Source organism: Aythya marila (assembly GCF_965140915.1).
Source record: "Aythya marila genome assembly, chromosome: 3".
Taxonomy (NCBI): Eukaryota; Metazoa; Chordata; class Aves; order Anseriformes; family Anatidae; genus Aythya; species Aythya marila.
Window position 1 is genome coordinate 1,722,533 of NC_139044.1, and position 7,329 is coordinate 1,729,861.

General features: G+C 46.3%; 1 protein-coding gene across 4 annotated transcripts in view; it reads right to left on the reverse strand.

Annotated features, from left to right (window-relative positions):
- TASP1 (taspase 1) overlaps positions 1–2,378 on the reverse strand; it is an 84,182-nt gene extending 81,804 nt beyond the window's left edge. For 3 of the 4 annotated variants that reach the window (XR_014317183.1, XM_082756861.1, XM_082756859.1), the window contains exon 1: positions 2,289–2,378. The gene's annotated coding sequence lies outside the window, so the exon portion shown is untranslated. Of the gene's footprint in view, positions 1–1,607; positions 1,685–2,288 lie in introns of those variants that run through there. The other variant, XM_082756860.1, reaches the window with a different exon arrangement.
- Between the last annotated feature and the right edge of the window lie 4,951 nt (positions 2,379–7,329).

A 7,329-nucleotide genomic window follows, 5' to 3' on the forward strand; every position in this document is an offset into this window, starting at 1 on the left:
AGAGAAATAGAACAGCTACCATGATTATTAACGAACCACAATACACTTAAGTCAAAGTCAAATAATTCAGTAAACCCATTCTTTTAGCTAGCTTTTGGATCTTAACCCTTAACATGTTTATAGAATTTTATGTTTATAGGAAGTTCATGGAAAAACTGACACTATTTTCTAGAATACAAAGTAAAAGCTCCCAAATGATAGTACAGAAAAACGTATTGTATTCCTCAAGAGTCAGAAAATAAATGTGCTGTATTTACTGCTTCTCTTATCTACAGACAAATAACGACACTATCACTCCTCTAGTTCAGCTGGTAAACTGAAAGCACATTCTATGTGTCGGATTAATTCAGGAAGTGAACAAGCAGGTCACTGTAATGCATGGATGAAGACCTCCGATAATGTATCAAGATATTCCAGCCTGACGTCTATCACCCCTAAAGGGCCTACTTGTAACCTAAAAACACTAATAAGTGAAATAAAGGATATTTAATATGTAGGATTTAAACCACAAATTTTGCAAGTGCTATACAGCTCACTCCAGGAATTAAATACTACTCCGCTTAAACAACCATAACAGTGCCAATGTTGTTTGTCAACACTCTGTGCTGGCACAGAACAAAGTTACTGTTTTACCAAAGCCATCTTTGCAACATTGTAAATTAGCACAGCTTTCTAGGAAGCTACTTCTTTCCACTCATTTCCCCCTTAGGTGCTAAATACATATATGTATCTTCGCATAGTTATAAACACATATAGTACAAATAATTATGTTTACTTATGTGAATATAAATACATTTATTCATGCAAAATTAATTACCTCTACAACACACAGATTCTACAGAGAGTAAAATCTTTTATAAACTACATCCAACCGCAAGTCTCATGTACAGAACTCAGAGCTCAAGTTAACGTCACAGCCACTACAATTTACTTCCTTTTTGGCTAACAAGAAGCAAGAGAGCTCCAGCAGCCATTGGTACGGGAGGTGACCCGAAACACAGCCTGTCTGCTACAGACTCCGCTTCCCTGCACCTCACTGCAGCACACACCTAACGGGGGCACTACAAAGACTGAAGTATGATAGAGGAGCAAGTATGGACCACGTATTCCTGCAGAAATAGCAGTAAAATAGTATGGTGGTAGGCACGGTAATAAAGATGGGAGAGTTGTTTTTAAAAATGAGGATGCAGATGCTATTTAAAGCCTAAATAATAGTATCGCTCCAGACTGAAAATCCTAATTAGGCCTTGACATGCACTCGGGTTTGAGGATGTGGTGATTTTTACGAGCGAGGCAGCTGTACAGTTTGCACAGCAAGCTAAAAAGACAACGCACGTTAAACTCATCTCATTAACATCCTTCCACGTTAGTTTTTGCCCAGTCCCTTCCCTTCCACACCCTTCTTCGAGGGCCATTCCCAAACTTGCTGCTTCTACTTCAGCCTGCCTTTCCCCCCCAAGCTGCCTGCAGAGCTTCACCTCTCCTCTCCTACCCTGGATAGCCCTGACCCCATTCCTCCTCACCACACAGCTACAGAAACGGCAGGGAAAGCCCTGCTGAAGGACACACGCCAGGACAGCCCCAGCGAGGCAGCCCCGCGTACTTACTGCATTTAAAAGGCGACAAGCGGGGAAATCCTAGAAAAAAAACAAACAAACAAGCCAGCCCCAGCCCCAGCCCCAGCCCCGGGGACAGGCACCCGCCGCGGCCCGAGCGTGAGGGGAGGGGGAAGCGCACGCGGGGGTGGCTCCGTCTGAGCCCTGGCCATGCGGAGGGCTCGTTTTGGGGCAGCTTGTGGCGTTTTGGGGCTTTTCGTTTTGGGAGCTTTTGTGTTTTTTTTTTTTTTTGGGGGGGGGAGCTTGTCGCGTTTCGGGGCTTTCCGTTTACTGACAGGGGGCTGGGGGACGCAGGGCAGGAGCGGTGCGTGGAGAGACAGCATGCAACGAGCACGCAACGAGCAACGAGGAGCCACAGAGACGCACGAAAATAAGGCAGGAAAGCAACTTTTATTGCGAAAAAACACCACAGAAATCCCGCACCACCCCACCCCCCCCCAGGCCCTCCTGAGGGGCCGCCTCAGCGCTGCCGTCGCCATGGCAACGCCCGGAGGGGGCGGGGCCTCCGCCACCGCCCCGGGGGTGACGTCACCGGGGGGAGCTCCGCGCCCCGCCCCCCTCCGCCCGGCAGCGCGCGCGAACCCGCGCGGCCGTTAACGGCCGGCCAAGGGGGGGGGTGCGGGGAGGGGCGGGGCGCGGCGGGGGGGGCGGGGCCGGGCGCCGAGCACTCACCCGCCGCCGCCGCCGCCGCCGCCGCCCTCCGCCGGCCTCGCGCGCCCCCGGAACCGCCCGGCCGCGCCGTTGCCTCGGTGAGGATGAGGCGTCCCGCCCCCACCCCCCCCCCGCCGGCCGCCCATTGGGCTTGGCCGGCCACGCGACCGGAAGCGGCGTCGGGAGGGGGAGGGCGCGGCCGATTGGCGGGCGGGAAGGGGAAAGGCCCGCCCCGCTGAAGGGAAGGAGCCAATGGCGGCGCGGGGGCTGCTATAAAAGGGGCTTGGGGAGGGGCGGAGGGAAAATGGCGGACGCGGAGGAGACGGGAGAGAGGGGGAGAAATGGCGGCTGGGGGCGGCCCTGAGGGGGACGGGGACGGGGACGGGGACGGGGGACAGCCTTGGGCCAGGCTTCCTCCTCTCTCCTACCTCGGAGAGGCTCCTTCAGCAAAAGCGAGCATAAAACTGGAGCTGTCTATGAGGGGTTTTGCACAGGGAGCGGGGCTGTGAGGGAACTGGTGCCTTCCTCAGAGTAGGAAGCCCGAGCTCTGCTTTCTGCCAGAGATAAAGTAAAATGCAAGGGCGTTTTCGTGATTTTTCTGTCAGATAATTTCCCATCCCACTTGAGGCTGCCCAGGAGGACCTCATTTAGTTCTCAGAGCCTTTTCTGTGACAGGAGTGTTCAGTTCCCATTTGCTTCTACCCCTTTTGCTCTAAAGGAGACTCAGCACCTGGCCCAGCATCATTTTCTAGAAGTACCTTCCCAGGAATGAAGGCTATGGTGAAATCCTCTTTCCCTCGTGCTTCCTCAGACATTAATTTCAGCCAGCTGTACACCGCATCATTTATCCCCCCCCATGTCCATTTATCCCCATTTATCTGATCTGAAAAAAAAAAAAATCCTCATCTTCATCGTAGGACTGTAAATCTAGACTTGGGGAACTTCACTGAATTCCAACTAAAAACCATTTATTTACCAATTCTGGTATTACAAAACAAAGACAGCACTTACAAAACAAACAAACAAACAAACAAACAACACTTTTTTTTTCCCTTTCCCCTGTTCAACTTCCTTCCAAACATCTCTCAACAATGTGGGTTATTCATAAGTTGCAAACACATCAGGGATGTTATCACTCCACCAGTTCCTCCTACTACAGTTACCGCCATGTTGTTCCTCTTTCTCAGCTTTTTCTACCCTTTCTTATGCATGTTTTCATTGAGGCTCCACCAGCTTCACTGATGGGTTCAGGTTCATCTATGTCCGGTGGTGGGTCCATTGTAGAATTGGCTGCATCCAGCACAGGGCAGCCCCGCTGTTTCATCCTCTCCCTGCTGCTACAAAAACCTTACTAAAAAATAGGAAAAAGAATGGATATATATATATATATATATATATAAAATGAACTCTTCCTTCCTGACTTGGCAATAGTCCATCAGTTTTCATTGAAAACTTAGAAGAACTTGCACCCGGAGTCACCTTTTTTGCTCTCCTCTGCTTCTCCTTGCCTACATCCAGGCATTCTTTGACGCAATCTTCTCTGACCTGGTTCCAGCATACTGCCTTGCCATGAAGCACGCCCCTGTACACAAGGATCCCCCGCTCCCCAATTCCAATTTTTAATTTCAGAGTTTTTATTCATTTACCAGCTTTCTGTTAAAGGAATGTACCACACAAACACAAAATCTTCCTTTTCCTTAACTTCCCAGGTTCACATCTCAGTTAGAATACATTCAGACTCATTCTTCTTCACTGTTTTCTGGGCCACCAGCAGCTTACAAGGAAAGAAAGAAAAAGAAAAAAAGAAAAAAAAACAAAAACAAAAACAAAACTTTTCAATAGCTATGCAGTAATGATAGAAAGGTACTTGTGACTTAATACTGGAGGAAAATAGTGTGAAGGACAGCTCTTCACCCAGCATTCACCCTCTGCCAGGCTCTACGGTGTCTGTTCACCACTTTGGATTTTGTTATACATTCACTGTACCAGTGCTTCTGCATGGCTGACCACACTATGTGCATGAGAAGTGAATTAGTTTTGTACTAATCCCCAATTCCGCACTGTGAGAAAAGAAAGCAGAGGCAAAAAGACACTATATGCTGACAGCACTCAGCTTGAACATAACACTTCTCACCTTTTCCTTGCCAGGACTCACTAATCACTTAGTCACTATGACTTGCTGCCCCACTTTTGAAGTGCTACAGCAATAATCAGATAATTAGATTTCCTAGCACACACATTACAGAGTTGATTGATGCATTTTCCTCAACTCCTCTCATCAGTTTCCCTTGTGCTGCTGGCAAGTCTGAGCAGATTCTGGTTATGGATTAGCAAATGTATTTCAGATCCCTCAAATAAAATAGACGGACATGGACGCTTTTTTATTATTATTATTTATTTTGTTCTTTTAAAAAAACTGTTGAAAATAAAATAAGGGAAACAATTTGTTTTAAGAGTATTTAGCTTTTTTATTATTATTATTTTTAAAGATAGCTTTTTATTAAGCACAGTACCAAGACATACTTTTCTGGACCTGTTGACAAGTAAACCACAGACCTATTGCTCACTCTTCCAATAGGAATATATTAAGTCACACCAAGAGGTGCTTGCAGCCTGGTATCACATTTACAAACCTAACCTCATTCCTACCCCTTTTTCCCCTCCCTGCCCCCCGACAACAGAAAAGAGCACGCTGAAGGCAAAATAAAACATATTGAAAACAGCATCAAAAGGAGAGAAAAAAAAGTGCCAAGCCCAAGACTCATGCCAAAAATAATTAATGTTACATGTAAGGAGGAAATAAGGGGAGTTATAAGAAAGATATGCAACAAACAAAATCATAGAATCATAGAAACACAAGGTTGGAAAGGACCTACAAGATCATCTAGTCCAACTGTCCTCCCATCACCCATACTACCCACCAAGACACTAAATTGCATCTTCTAGCACCTCATCCCGGTGTTTCTTGAACTCCGACAGGGACGGTGACACCACCACCTCCCTGGGCAGGCCATTCCAGTGCTTGACTGCTCTTTGATATCAATCTTTTTATATCAATAAAGATACTAAACAAGATAGACCCCAGTACCGACCCCTGGGGGACACCGCTTGTAACAGGACGCCAGCTGCACTTAACTCCATGAACCACTACCCGCTGGGCACAGCCCTCCAGCCAATTCTTTACCCAAAAAGTGTACCCGTCCAGGCCACGGGTAGCCACTTTCCCCAGGAGAATACTACAGGAGTCTGTGACAAAGGTTTTGCTGAAGTCTAAGTAGTCTGCATCAACAGCCCTTCCCTCATCTACCAGTCTGGTCAGACAGTCGCAGGAGATGAGGTTGGACAAACACGACCTGCCTTTCGTGAACCTGTGCTGGCTGGGCCCGATCAATTCACTGTATTCTCTCCCCTACATATGCTTGATATGATCAACACGCTGGAGTGAAGTCCAGAGGAGGGCCACAAAGATGATCAAGGGGCTGGAGCACCTCATATCAAGACAGGCTGGGGGAGTTGGGGTTGTTCACCATGGAGAAGAGAAGGCTCCGGGGAGACCTTACAGCAGCTTTTCAGTACCTAAAGGGGTGTACAGGAAAGGTGGGGAGAGACTCTTTGTCACGGAGTATAGAGATAGGACAAGAAGTAATGGCTTTCAACTAAAAGAGGGTAAACTTAGTTTAGGTATAAGGAAGAAATTCTTCACTCAGAGGGTGGTGAGGCACTGGCACAGGCTGCCCAGAGAAGCTGTGGATGCCCCACCCCTGGAGGTGTTCAGGGCCAGGCTGGATGGGGCTTTGGCAACGTGGTCTGGTGGGAGGTGTCCCTGCCCATGGCAGGGGGGCTGGACTTACACGATCTTTAAAGTCCCTTCCAACTATTCTGTGATTCTATGAGTTTTATTAGATTGTTAATATACTGCTCTTTTCCTCTTGAAGTGGTATTTGAAGTTAAGTATTCCCACTTGTTAGGTAATGTTTAAGCACATGACTTAAGGGAACACATTACTAGTGCACAATTTCTTTTCTCTGTCTCATCCTTCACTACCTCACAAATAATAGCATGAAAAAGCACGACCTTTCTACTTACTGATACTACTGTGCATGGCAATTCTACAGTGCACAACAAGACTTGCCGCTAAATAAATATTAAGTTACAGATGATAGTGTTGATCTCTAGGTATTGAAAAGTCTCAGTCAAACAGCAAAGATGCGGTGTTTGAGGTCACTTTTCCTGATTTCTACACCTTGAAAGTCCATATTTGCTTATCTCACCATTCCTGGCCAGGAGAGTCAAGAACTTGCACTTGACCCAGGAATTTAAATTTACACATAATGTATTCATTTCACTTATTTCTAGCAAACAAAACTGAGCACTGAATTGTAATATACATTGATATTATTACCTTGTTAAGGCAACTCCTGTTTGGAGCGCTGCACTCTACTCTGGTTTGACAAGGCAATGCTTTTATGTGTTTAGAGGAAGATACTGCCTGACCTGCAAGAACTGTCTACAGAACAGCAAGTGACTTCATTTCAGCTCTCTCTTGATACCTCATGGTTTTTGTTTGTTTTTAAATAACACTTTGGCAAATACCATCATGAAACTCTTGGTATCTTTGTCGTGAATCTAAATGGAGCATCCAGGAGTAAAGCCACAGCTGCTTCTCAAGAAAGAAGAGCAAATTCCAAACAGGTGATACCTGAGCTTTAGTCCACCTGTGTGGGGACACAGACCACTTAAAGATGATCAGAGCAACACGGAAAAGACAACTAGAGATTACACCATCAGAAAGGAAGTCTTTGCTTAGAATACCAGAGACAAAAACTGAAAATAGACTCAGAGATGATACAAAAAGCCTGATTTAGAGAAGACAGCAGCCAAAGAAAGGAGTTCATGGACATTTAACTAAGCACAGTTTATACTTGTAACTGGTTCTTCATCTCACTGGATACTTGTGTGTTTATATAACTAAGGACACCACTCATCCATCTCTAAGATAAAACCAGGAAATATTACCACATCTTGTTCTCCCATCTTAGCCACAATTCAGCACTGAGCCAGT